Raw genomic sequence first — 14,549 nt, 5'->3', positions numbered from 1 at the left:
CTGGCCTACTACTAATATAATCCCTCCACCACTGCTTGGCAGAGCCAGTCATCTGAAACGCTGTGTAGTCAACTCCATGAGACTCCACTAATCCAAGATTATGCAACCTCTCATGACAACTAACTATAAATTCATATGCATCTTCAGTTAAGTCACCAGTATAAGTAGGAGGAGTCATTAGTCTAAACCTCCCAAACATCTTTTGCTCATCAATGGTCATAGAAGGTCTGTTTGCCAAATGTGACGCAATATTTGGAAACTCCGTACTATCCAAACGAGGAGCTATAACAGCAGCTGGCTGAGTCCTGGGAGTCTGAGAATCTGGAGCAACTATCGGATGTGGAGTCTGACCTCTGACACAGGTCTGTGAGCCATCAGAAGTGACAGGCAAAGCTCCTGCCTGAGCCATCCCTTCTAGGATTCCTAACATACGAGCCAAGGTATCTTGAAGCACTGGGGTGATAATAGTATTGGGTGGAGCCTGAGCCGGCTCATCCCCATCAACACGATCTTGCACATCTCTATGAATATCCTCTACATCAGGGTGTACGGTCCTATCGCGACCCTGGGTAACTATTGGTACTTGACCTTCCACAGGTGCTGCAATACGACCCCTACCCCGAACTTCAGCTCGTCTCCTGCCTCTACCTCGGATAGTGTTCCCAGAAGCAGGCGCAGGAATAGGATTCTGACCACCACTTGGCGGTGTACGAGTTCTCGCCATCTGAGAGAATGAGATATGAAGATTAGAATTTCAATAAGGTCAAGTGTGCACGATAGTGAATGAAAGAACTGGATAATTCCTAAATGTCCTATAGCCTCTCGAAGATAGGCATAGACGTCTTCATACCGATCCGCCAGACTCTACTAGACATTGCTCTTGTACTCGTGAGACCGATGAAACTAGGGCTCTGATACCAAATTGTCACGACCCAAAAATCACGAGTCGTGATGACACCTATATTCCCAACCAATAGGTAAGCCAACCAACATATTTTAACAAACTTAACTAACTAATGAGTGAAAAAAAAACAACAATAAGTCAAATCTTCAATACAGAGTTCCTTATAAGTACAAATGCGGAAACTGAAAAAATACTACCCAAGAATTGGTGTCATAAGTACAAGAGCTTCTAGAATACGATGCAAGTCTGAAACTAAAATGACAAATCTAACATAAGGGATATCCTGTCTGAATATTTAATAACATAATACGTAAAAGATAGAGGGAGATGTGGGCCACGGAACAGCCAAGCAGCTCACCGAAACTCCAAGACACTCCAAACTCGGACTCAAACTGCTCCTCGAGTTGTGCTTCTACTCGAAATCAACTCTGCACCACAAAGAGTGCAACAAGTGTAGTATGAGTACGAAACCACGTGTACCCAGTATGTCTCATTGACAAACAACGAAGAAGTAGGGACGGGAGTTTATATAAAAAAAATATAAATTCTTAAATTATATAAGTATATATATATATATTACACTCACTATTTAAGTTTCATCAATAAAAGTAATCAAACATCAAGCACTTTCGAACACAAACAAAACACATAATCATCAAGAATGAATGATGTGATGAAATGCAATACAATATGATACCATGCAATGATATGTCTCAGAATACCCCTTACTCACTCAACTGTATATACATGATACTCCTCGAAAATACATCGAGAGCTCATGACCCATGGGGGACTCACGAAGTCCATATACCGACAAGGACGATCTCCACGTGTCTGTGTGGACGATCTCAACGCACTATCATTATATCAAACAATTTCCGCACGGACGGTCTCCACATGCTCAAATTACAATCTTAACATCTCACCATCCCCAGCACGGACGATCTCCACGTGCCCAAATTATACTCAGTCTCATGTCTATGCATGTACACAATATTATTTCAATATAGGGGATGATGATGCATCTCAATCAATCAATATGAACATAATACATAACCACCTCAATTATCACAACTATACGGGTGAAATAAATAAAACACAATCACACAAGGATTTCAAGTCAATAATATATCAGCTAATGCCCATATGTGTTGGAAATTCTCAAATTAAAATCCGGATTCTATAGTAGTAACTTTTTGTTTTATAACACCGGTACGTGTACCAATGCCCGTCACATAATTGATATGAGACCCCCATCTTTCGCCCTTACCTCTTTGTCTATTTTCATTTTTAATCTTTAATTAGGAAAACGTCCTTCAGCAAGTCTAAAAAGTCTTAACATACCTTAAATGCGGAACTTGTTTCACCAATCTTTAAGATTTTTCCTTTCCTTCTCGCAAAGCTTCGGAACATTCCCAATCTACCAATTGTGCAATATTCGTAAGTAAGTGAGTTTATAGACCTTCAATTTATTATGTCTTATCATAGACTCTAAAACCCACTCATATATCTAATAATCTTCAAATCTTGATATAGTTTATATGCTAAAATTATCATATTTGCTAAATTTCAAGCCAAGAATTTAACTGTAATCTCTCTAAAAATTCAATTTTAAGTTATATAATATACACCTAATAATTAATTACCTATCTCTATATATCAAAATTTAGTATCTTAATTTGATAAATAAATAAAATAAGAACTAATTTCCACCATTACAGATCCTTGGAACGTGACCATTCTTTTTCCTCAAACCATTTTGCAAATTGATCCTTGGAACGTCACCATTCTTTTTCCTCAAACCATTTTGCAAATTGTCCACTTTCTTATATATAATTACCACTGCCAATCATTGGCATATGATTGCCAAATGATTGGCATCCCACTACTTTCCCTACCATCCTAATAACCTTACAAATTAATAACATTGCAGCCATGCAACTTTTCCAATTTCAACTCTTTTTTTTTGACCTTAAAGAAAATCTTTAATACACTTGGCATGTTCTCACTATATACACATTACTAGATTAACAGTAACTTTATGTTTACTAATAACAAGGATGTCATATGCTTCAACTGTAAAAGCAAGATGACAAAATAACAATTTCCTATTACAAAAATTTTCAACAACTATGCTATTAATTTTCACAAGGATCAACGGTCCAAATCCCAAAGCAGAAGCAAATTTACCTAAGCCAGCTATTTGAGTTGCAGAAGAAAAATCAAAACGGAGTAATTAACTTTCTACTGTGAATTACTTTATTCCACTAAGCAAGGAGTTGCAATTTTTTTTATCTAAGATTAGTATAAAATCCCAATGCTCTAACAAGAAAAAAAGATTCCATAATTCACACTCATCTATGACCTCCAAAGCACTCATGAAACCAACAATTCAATATTCCCCACCTAATAATTTAATAACAATACTCATATACAACACAGTTTCATGTGTACCCACATGAATGAAAAACTTATCAAAATTTCTTATCTTTAGTGGTCGCCTCTCGTATGACGCCGCCACCAATTTTGTTTTACACATTGATTTCTTGTTTACTTCCTTTTCTAAACAAGAGTTAATTAACCGTGAAACCCCACTAACCTATTATCTTATTATTTATTTAATAAAAGTTTCATCAATTGGGTACTCATAGTTATCGAATAGTTAAACTACCCCCTTTAAATTTTTCGGAAAGAGTCAAAATAGTCCTAGTTCTCAAGACGACCTAGCGGGTCATTACAATGTCTCTATTTATAGAGTACTAAATCTTTTCCTACCATAAAAATGATTAGTCAATCCAAAACCTTTTCCTAAAAGGAAAACCTATTAATGGTAAGAAATCAGGGCAAATAAAACCTAACAAATCTCCCCATTGACCTGAATTTCTAACAAAATAAATTTGCCCACCTTCTTCACTTAATCTTCAACAACTTTCTTCTCCTCTCCATAATCACCTTTGCAAAATTTACGTCTCGACACAGAGAATCTCTCTAAAACAATTTCTCCAACAAAATCTTCATTACTATCAACAAGGTTGCTGCTAGAACTACACCCGTCAAGATGAACACCTCCTTCTAACCTTGTTCAATCATTGATTATCGAACCACTAAATCTGACTCCACCATTGAATCTGGCTCTAATAACACTTGTTAGGACCAAAAATAAGCAGGTGTAAATGCAGAATCTATCAAATAAAACCTCAAAAGATCATGAGTAAGAAGACAACGAGAAATATATCAAAACACACAAATATTTAACGTTGTTCGATCAATCGACCTACGTCCACAAAGGAGATGAGCAATCCACTATAAATATGAGAGTACAAAATACAGAGAGAAACAACCTCAACCAATTCACTCGGAATACATGGGAGGTTGGCACAAGCGATAACGTATCAAGCTTGTGACCCACAAATTCTCCCCCTAACCAAAACTCTCAAAGCCCTTAAGACTACATTGTGCATGCTGATTAAGATAGAAGGAACAAACCTATATTTATAGAGTCCTAAACCTTTTCCTATACAAAACCTTTTCCTAAAAGGAAAACCTATTAATGGTAAGAAATTTAGGGCAAATAAAATCAAAAAAATCTCCCCCTTGGCCTGAATTTCTGATAAAATAAATGTCCACCTTCTTCACTTAATCTTCAACAACTTGCTTCTCTTCTCCATAATACCCTTTGCAAAATTTATGTCTCAACACAGAGAATCTCTCTGAAATAATTTCTAAAACAAAATTCTTCATTACTGTAAAAAAAGGTTGCTGCTAGACCCGTCAAGATGAACACCTCCTTCTAACCTGGTTCAATTATCGATTATCAAACCACTAAACCTGACTCTATCATTGAATCTGGCTCTAATGCCACTTTTTAGGATCGAAAATAAGAAGGTGTAAATGTGTATGCTCGCAAAGCAAACCTCGAAAGATCACGAGTAAGAAGACAATGAGAAATATATCAAAAGACATAAAGATTTAGCATGGTTCGGTCAATCGACCTACGTTCACAAAGGAGATGAGCAATCCACTATAAATATGAGAGTACAAAATACAGAGAGAAACAACCTCAACCAATTCACTCGAAATAAATGGGAGGTTCACACAAGTGATAACGTATCAAGCTTGTGACCCATAAATTTTCCCCCTAACCAAAACTCTCAAAGTCTTTAAGACTAGATTATGAATGATGATTAAGTTAGAAGGAACATGTCTCTATTTATAGAGTTCTAAAACTTTTCCTAACAGAAAAAAGATTAGTCAATCCAAAACTTTTTCCTAAAAGGAAAACCTATTTATAATAAGAAATCAGGGTAAATAAAACCCAACATACTCTTCTTTCAATCAACAAAACTTAATTCAGCTAATCGTGTTGAAGTTGAAGAGAAACTCATTGTGGATACAAATCAATAAAACGATGCAGAATTCGCTCAAAAAATTAACAACATAAAAGAAAAGGGAGTTGTTGATGAAAATTCAAGTATGAGGCAAGGTGATAAGCATACTCTTGAGAAGATTCATGATGCTATACAGACGCCAAAATATGATGTGCAACTTGAGAACTTTGCAATTGATGGACAAAAATTTGAAGGATAAAAAAAATAGGTGATTTGCAACCTTTTGAACCTGTTGATTTGTAGGTTGAAATTTCCAGTGTGATGCGTATGCAACTGGGAATCGGAACACAATTGCACAAAAAAAATCAATTTCTATGTGTATTAGTTCCTCAACAAGTCGAATTAAATCTCAATGTCTTGAAAATAAGCAATAGCTAACTACTAATCTAGTAGTGCAATCTAATGAACAGAAGGACATTGTTTGTATAAATCCTTTTGAAGAACTTGAGGTGGAGAAAGAATTAGAGTTAATTGATTCTAATCCCATGAATGAGCAAACTTTGTTTCGAGCCGATTTTGATAATAATATACAATTAGCTAGCATACCAGTTGGAGTATGTAGCATGCAAGCTGAAAAAATGATAGTGTTATGAGTCCTATATATATATCTCTAATCGTGAAGTAGCTAAGATTAGTGAAGAAAGTGAGGCTTCCATGTTGATCAAACCCAATTCAACGATCAAGTTACCCATGGTCACATCGAATACCTCAGCTCATGAGGTCTCGAAAGAAAACCAAAGGGAGATGAGTACTCCTAGGTGGGCTGATTTGGTTAATGAAGAAGAGCATGTTTCACCTCCGCTTATGAATAGAAAACTAAGTCCACAATATTTGGAATTTGAACCTAAAAGTATAATTTGCAAAGAGGAAAGAACAAAAGGCCTTAACATCAGAATTTAGTCCAACTAGGGGTTATGATCGTGATTTGGGCGATGACCCTTTTTTTGAGGATGAGTAAGAAAATATGTTGGATATATGCTTTGAAAAAGTGGCTAGGGATGGATATATCTGACCTCGGAATCAAAGAAGTGGAATCAACAAAAACAAAAAAAAGACACATGGAACGCAACACAATTTGGATAGTAAAGTGACAGGAGAAATCCTTCCAACGCACCTACCAATGCGCCTGGCAAAGTAGAACCATATGACAGTGTCAATGGCTTCAACAAGATCCAGTACATCCAAAAAGAAATGATGAACTATCATGTTTTCTTGGACGGATTGAAGAATAAGACAAGATGAAAATACTTCAGGTCACTTTAGATAGGCTATCAATCATTTTTAATTCACACATTTGTAAAAATAAGTTTGAGGTTGATAACTCAACTTTCTTCTTGAATTTTATATTTGTGCATTTTTCAAGTATTCTCATTTGTAATATCATCATAGAGTGTGTTTCAAATTATGTGATGATCGTAGAGTATCTAGTTCTCTCTAGCTCTTTTTTTCATGCTTGTAATTAGTAGAGGTATGTTGCCTCATTAGGATTGAAAAGGTAAGACCTATCTCCCCTTGAGTATTTTTATTTTAAATAAAAAAATTACTAGACGCTCTTTCTAGTGGTATAAATTGAAAAAAAAAAAGTGCAGGGGCCGTTGAGAAAGAATTGGTGGAGGAATGCATTGGTATGTCTGAAGGTCATTTTCCTTTAAAGTAACTTGGTTGTCCTATCACCCACTCCAAAAAAGGGAAGGAACACTACATAGAGCTTATAAAAAAGGTGAAGGAAAAATTTTCAATCTTCGAAAGGAAATAGGTTGTCATATGGAGGAAAAGAGGTTCTAATCACTAGTGTGCTACAGAGTGTTCTAATTCAGGTCTTATAAGCTATAGTTCCTCCTATATATGTGATTAAGGAACTTCATAGGATTTTTGGAATAAAAATTTGGAGTAACAAAATTACAGGTATGAGTAAAAACTTGGCTACATGGGAGAAATTGTGTTTACCTAAACAGGAAGGAGTATTGAGTTTTAGATCCATGTTTGATGATTCTAAAGAAATGTATGCAAAATTATGGTGGAGATTCAGGTTTAAAATACCTTACGGGCTAATTTTATGTGGAACAAATACTGTAAGAAGCACATTCCAACTTTGGTTCAATGAAAGGTGGATCTCAACTATAGAAAAATGTGTTACATAGTAGGGAGTGCATTGAAAAATTTCAATGGTGGGAACCTAAGAGTGGGACTTCTTCTGTTTGGTATGATAATTGGACCCAACTTGGGCCTCTTTACATATATCAAACTGAAGTACAGACTTGTCACTCATTGACGGACATTGATTTTTTCCTAAAAGAAACAGGGTGGGATTATGATAGTATGCATGATCATTTGCCTGATCATATTGTGGAACATATCATACATCATATGGATCATCATAAACGAATTAATATGGAGGGATATCAAAACAAGCACCTGAAAGTTCTCAGTTAAGAGTGCTTGGGAGTTTTGGAGAAAGAAAGTGGAAGAAAATGTGAATCTCAAGAAGATATGGGTGCAAGATCTTCATGTCAAAATATCATTCTTTAGTTGGATATTTTGGACTACTAGAGTTCCAGTATCTGTTGTTATAGCTAATTAAAACCATAACTAGCCCCAACTTTGCTTATGTTGTACTGCCCCAACAAGGGAAACTATGGAAAACTTATTTTTGAAAGGTGAAATTGCATATAGAGTGTGGCGATATTTCTCATATGCAGTGGGAATATTAGGTCCTTGGATTCAGTTTAAGAAGTCTATCAAGAAATGGTGGGATGTTCAATTAATATGAGGCAAAAAAATGATTTTCAAGATATTCTTTATTTGATTTTATGGTTTTTATGGAAAATGTGAAACATTGTACTTCATGGTGGTAATTATACCACGAGTAAATATATACGGGACGTTCATGAAGTTGAGAGTCTCAATACACTGATATCGCTTCCACTTGGCCTCAACTAGTTGCTTTATTAGATGGTTTTAGTCCTAAGTTTATTTCGAAATGGGTTAAATAGTATCCTCCACCATGGGGTGGTAGAAATGTAATACAGATGGGGCTTCGAGGGATAATCCTGGACTTAGTATTACTACTACCTTTTGTATCACAAACCATGAAGGAGAGTTAATGTTTGCTAAGGGGGTGCAGATTTCGGATTCTACGGAAGTAATTCTTGAATCTATTGCTATTAGAAAAAGTCTTCAATGTTGTTAGGAAAACAATTTTCAAAACATTATAATTGAAATCGACTCTTTGGCTTTGGTACACATGCTAAATGGAGGGTGGGAAATATCTTGGAATATAATAATGGATGTCAATTCCATCAACATATAAAGAAACTCTATGTCAGTAAGAGTACAAAACTCATTAAGGGAGGGAAATACTCTAGCTGATTTTTTTGCTAACTTTGTTTTTCTTTTTGCACGTACATATGAATTTAGATCTTTTCAAGAGGTTCTAAATACAATCAAAAGAATTATACAGCTGAGGATAAGGCAGTCAAATACAACAAGGTACGTATAAATTTAACCATTTTCAGGAAGTCACAAGTGAAGGCAGTAGAATCATCAATTTAAATAAACAAAACATTCAATAATTGATATTAAGACGAACAAGTATGACTCCATAAAGTAATCTTCATTGTATCAAGTCTCAATTCCATATGAAGTTTTACATGAATCATTGATTGAGTACGCTACTAACGTATCACAAGATGTCTGAATTAGTTTATGGCTGTTAATATATCATGCACCTAGTGAGAGCTTTGAGGTGTTACATATGATATAAAATTAGGACTCAAGGGGGATAAAATAGCATATTTAATCTATAATTATTATAAATTTCATATACTGCTCATTCATGTGTAAAAAATTACTGAATGATCATTAGAGGAGAAACAAGAACTATACAATGAATTAAAGGTACTATTTTCTTACACAAGTGCTGGGAGATGTATCAACATAACCTCACAAAAATCAATTAGTAATGTTTTTGTCGATTTGTGTTCTGGTGGTGGTATTAAATCTATTTGATTTCAATAAGCCAAATTCAAATTAATAAAAGGAAAACTAATTTTACCCGAAATTTCGCCTACAATATCCAGATTCTAAGTTCCACAGGTCAATAAGATTGTTTTGATAGCAAACCTCATTCAAGTATTTAAAGAGAGAAGAAAAAGTACATCTGAGAAGATGAAGTTCAAGTTCACCTCGTGGTCGCAAAACATTGCGCAGAAAGTTGATTAGCTGAAAATGATGCTCGACCCCATCTCCGATGCCAACACCTCTATGACTCTTCATCTTCCTCCATTTTAAAGAAATTAATGCTCATAATATTGCTTTGTCTCTTTAGGTTTTGAATTTTATTTTGTTCTGTTTAGTTCCAACATTGGGCCAGTTTTGGGCCTAATTGTTTTTGAAATGAAAATAAATAGGCTATAAGCCTCAAACTTTTGGTTGAAAAAAAATCTCTTTGGAAAGAAAATACACTCAACATACTCAAAGCCTTTTCTCTTGATTATTAATTCTTGGTTTTAATCCTCCTCCAAAAATCATTATTTTTACCCCAACTTCAATCAATACCACTACACATTCCTCTACCACCTAATCACAATCAGAAATGTTAAGTTCAACCAGTTTTTTGATCTTCATCATCTGTCTCCAACTATGAGAAGTTTTACTAGAGACAGGTCTGCAACTGCATGAAGTCTAGTACAATACTTGGCATTACGGAAGCTATCCCAAAAAGATGGGATAGTTCTGTACCTCCACTATCTTTTAACCACTAGAATGGTACTAATATCTTCAAAACTTCTAATTAATATGCCCAATCCATCTTGTGGAAGATGCATTTTTTTTCAAGTACGCCAATGATGTTTGTTTTTTTCCTAGAAGATCACCAAAAAAAGTAAGAGATCTACTACTCAATCAACTCTAAAGTTCCTTTATGAGGGCTTAGGGCAGGTAGTGTGTAAATTGGATGGGATCACTAATATTACAACGCTAGAAGATGTATTAGGGTGTTAGTTGTAACTTTGTAAAGATATACCTCACAACTATGAGGTCATTATTATAAACAATTGTAATTAGAATTTTGATATTCATTTATAATTTATTTTGTCGAATTGTGCTTAAGACATGATTGGTCAATGAAAAACTTCATTATTAAGCATTTTCATCAGCACAAATTTTATGTGAAATAAACTTTTATTTTCAAATAAAGGTTTAATTGATGAGGAATGGAGCTTCATTTTTTTTTCAAATAACAACAGACAATAGTCTAGGCTTATTATTATATAATCAAAATTTTAAGGAAAAATAACTTAAATACACAACTATAAGTTTTATATTCTCTAATTTTCCCTTCTTTTTTTAAATATTACATAATTCCCTTTTTTTTAATTTTAATGTAAGTTTATAGATACATTACATTCTCTCTCCTATAATACACAATTACCCATTTTAATGCCTATTTTTTCTCCATTAAAACACTCAACCTTTTAAATCAGTTTTTGAATTTTGAATTTTCTCCATTTAAACACTCAACCTTTTAAATCATTTTTTTTGATTTTGAATTATTAATTTTAATTAATTTTAAATAAAAGACCCAATTTTGAAATTTTGTTATTTCAAAATTCAAAAATTTTGAAATTTCAAAAATCAGGACAACTTCTCTTAACTTCTCCCGTTTTGTTCTTACTCCATCAAGTTTCAGTTCTTTTTTTTTCCATAATCATCTTCCTTCTCTTAAAGATTACTTACTCCGCCATTGCAACTTCAACGTAAACCCACATGCTTAACAACTCCCAAAAATAAAAATCCTAAACCCCCAAGTTCAGTTACCGAAGAAACAAATTCCAATCAGAGGAAAGATTAAACGAACAACCAAAAAGCAGATGAATTTGGTAATCTTCTTGTTCTTGGAGGCAAGCAGATGAAAATGAACGGTCACCTTACAAAAGGTTCAAATGATNTGATACATGTATTAGATATGTATCACATGTTATAATGTTTTAGTTAATTCACTGATACATGTAGTAGACATGTATCACATGTTTTTCATGTAGTATGAATTTCTGAAAACTGAAACCATGTATCAGTAAGTTATTAGTTGTTTTATTTAGTATTTATATTTCAATATCGTTATAATTTGCTGTTTTATTTTCAAATTGCAGCCACTGAAGTACAAGATTAAAAAGATACCAACACACCATAAGGTTTGCTGTCAATTTTAACAACAATTTCCTAAAGGACTTTGAAAAATATATAGGGGAGAATGTTATCCAAATGTTTAATGATTTGTTACCTTATACATAGGGGAGAATGTTATCCAATTACGTGCTGATTTTATGGTGATTAATGATCTGTTACCTTAAATTAAGCTGTTTTAGTAACAACATTAATTGTACCGTTTTTTCCCCATTTTTTTCTCAACAGTTTAAACTTACCATGTATCATTTACCATGTATCACTAGAGTCTAAAGTATCACGGAACAACAAATTTAAGGGATTTTTTGTAAATACTAATTTTGTCGGGACAAAATGTAATTATTGAATTACACTATGGGATTCCTTAAATTTTTACAAATTTTAAATTAGGCCCAACAAGAGCTTCTACAGAAACAAAAAGGAAAATCTTAAATAAGTAAACAAATTGATAAAAAGAAAACACTTGATCTGCAAAATTGGAAAGTTTCAGTCATTTCTTCATCTACTCTCTTCTCAAATAGAGCTTCAACAATGGCTTGTTCGGTCCAATTGCTCCGAGCCAAAGAATATTGGTCGATTTATAGGCGTTGAGATACCCCAAATCTTGCCCGGATTTTCTTTACAACTTGCAAGACTTCTATTAACCTGATGCTCAAGGATTTCCTTTACCATTCACAAGTCTGATCTCTCCTGTACGTCATCTAAGTATCTCTATATGTTCTCTTTTTTCATTACATTGGTATTAACTTTTCAAAGTCTTAACGGGTTGAACCCCAATGGGTGTGACACCACCATTAAAGCCTTTAATACTTAATAAAGATAACTTGTTATGCTTCTCTTTCTTAGGCTTATGTCAATTCGATTTGCGTGGACTAATTTCCACAAGAAGCTAATGCCTTGATTTGGTACCATTGGATTCCCCAAGCTCTCACAAGGCGTAAGTACCAAAATTTACTGAATTTACTTCAAAAACTAGCTTACCTATTTAGAAATATTACAAACTCTTGCACGAATCTGATTATAATCCGAAGAATATTTAATGTTTGGTGTTATTGTTAGGTGTCTCTTTATTCCTTCGTATTTCTTATTATGTATGACGTTCCTTGTTTATGTAGATTGAGTAATTTTCATCCCTCAATTGGAATATCTTGAAAATAGTTGATCTAAAAATTACCCGCAAAAGAGAAAATTGAATTAGTAAAAAAATCAGCAAGAGCATTTTCCTCCCTAAGGGAATGCTTTACTCTTGCTGAAACACTTCTTCATAATCTCCTGATGGTACTCACTTCCAATGCCACATTCAAGGGTACATCCCAGTCGGCCTCAATTATATGAACCATAGCTGGTGAGTTTGTCAGAATAATAATATTAGTAATACCATGCTCGCTACAATATGAAAGGCTTTCCCTTATAGCTCTAGCTTCTGCCTACAAGATTGTAGTATCCTGAATCTTGAAACCTTTAGCGACCACTAGATTTTATACTCAAACTTTGGCCTATATTGCTCCTATTCTACTAGAATATGAGGCCAAGAATTTCTGCTACAGTTTAACTTAAATCTGACATACATGAACTTTAAAAATGTATCAATAGTACCTGACATCACTCTAACATCTGAAAAAATATCTCCATGTATTTATCCTTTTCCACAAAAACCACACAATGATATTAGGAATAACATAGGATTTAGGATTCCTGATGCATACCTAAAAATAATTTCATATTCAGGTAGCTACTTCTACGTTAAGAAAAAGATGCTCAATAGTCTCTTCTACAGGAATAACTCAACATCTACAATCACTTGAAAACCAAGTCCTCTCTTTAAGAATGAGATTTTATATATGCATTAAAAATGCCACAAAGATCTTTCCAAACAAAGTCCTCCTCATTAAGAATTAGATTCTGAATGGAATACCTTTTATCTATAACTTCCATGTTTTCAACTTTGTCTTTCTTGTTTCTCAAAAGTCCCCAAAATGATTTTACTGTGAATTTACCGTTACTAATTTCAGTCCATCAAGATTTATCAACTATATTACTGAGATACACAGGGTGTAGATTTGTCTGAACATGGTCCACCACATATTCCGGCACAAAATCTCTTATCACTCTATAGTCCCATCCCTGCTTTAAAAATTCACCAGTATCTTTCATAGGATAACAACTGTGCACATATGAATCATGTATATGTAGGGGAACTAAGAGAGTTAATTATTCAAAGGGAAAGAGTAAGAAATAGTGTTCAATTTATCTCTAGTGTGCATAACCTCAAGCATTCACAATTTTTATAATGGACAGAGTGATATATGTGATTTTTACTAATAGTATACTTATATATTTAAGATACACGCGCAAAACGCATGGCCAAAAACTAATTACACTAAAAGTTTTGAAGAATTTATATAGAAGTGCTTTTTAAGTCGTGAAGTTTAGATTCTTAACCACTTACAAACCCTAGCTATTCCATTTATTTTAGATTATTAATTTGCTATTATATATAATTTTCCCAATTTTTAATTATGTAAACGATAGTTTGGAGTCAATTACTAGATTTAACCATATTAACAACTAATAAAAATAAGTGATTAGACTATATAAATATATTTTATATATGAATTATTGAGTTACTATATCATTGTGGCATGAAAATCTAATCTTTTTATATAAATATATTTATGTTGCAGCTAAGGTTTACAAATTTTAAATTGTATTAAAAATATTTATTAAAGATAAATTAGTTAAATTAAATCTTATTTTTTTAGGAACGAATAACTATTTATATATAAACATGAAAAGCCGCCGCTTGTTTTAAAATAGAGAAAGTAATCAATTATATCATAATTTATAACTAGTTATTTTGAGAAAGCACGATAACTAAACGGACCAGATGAAATATATGATAATGTGATAAATTAATTTTTATTGAATTTAGAAGCATGTGATAAATCTAAGTTGTTTATCTTGCACTTTAAGACATATGTAAACTTTTTGAACCACTATATATATATATAGATTCTCTCTCTCTCTCTCTCTCTCTCTCTCTCTCTCTCTCTATATATATATATATATATATA

Source organism: Solanum pennellii, chromosome 6 (genome assembly GCF_001406875.1).
Source record: "Solanum pennellii chromosome 6, SPENNV200".
In the NCBI taxonomy this organism is placed as follows: domain Eukaryota; kingdom Viridiplantae; phylum Streptophyta; class Magnoliopsida; order Solanales; family Solanaceae; genus Solanum; species Solanum pennellii.
The sequence above is the reverse complement of the archived record's forward strand: the minus strand, read 5'-3'. Positions refer to the sequence as shown.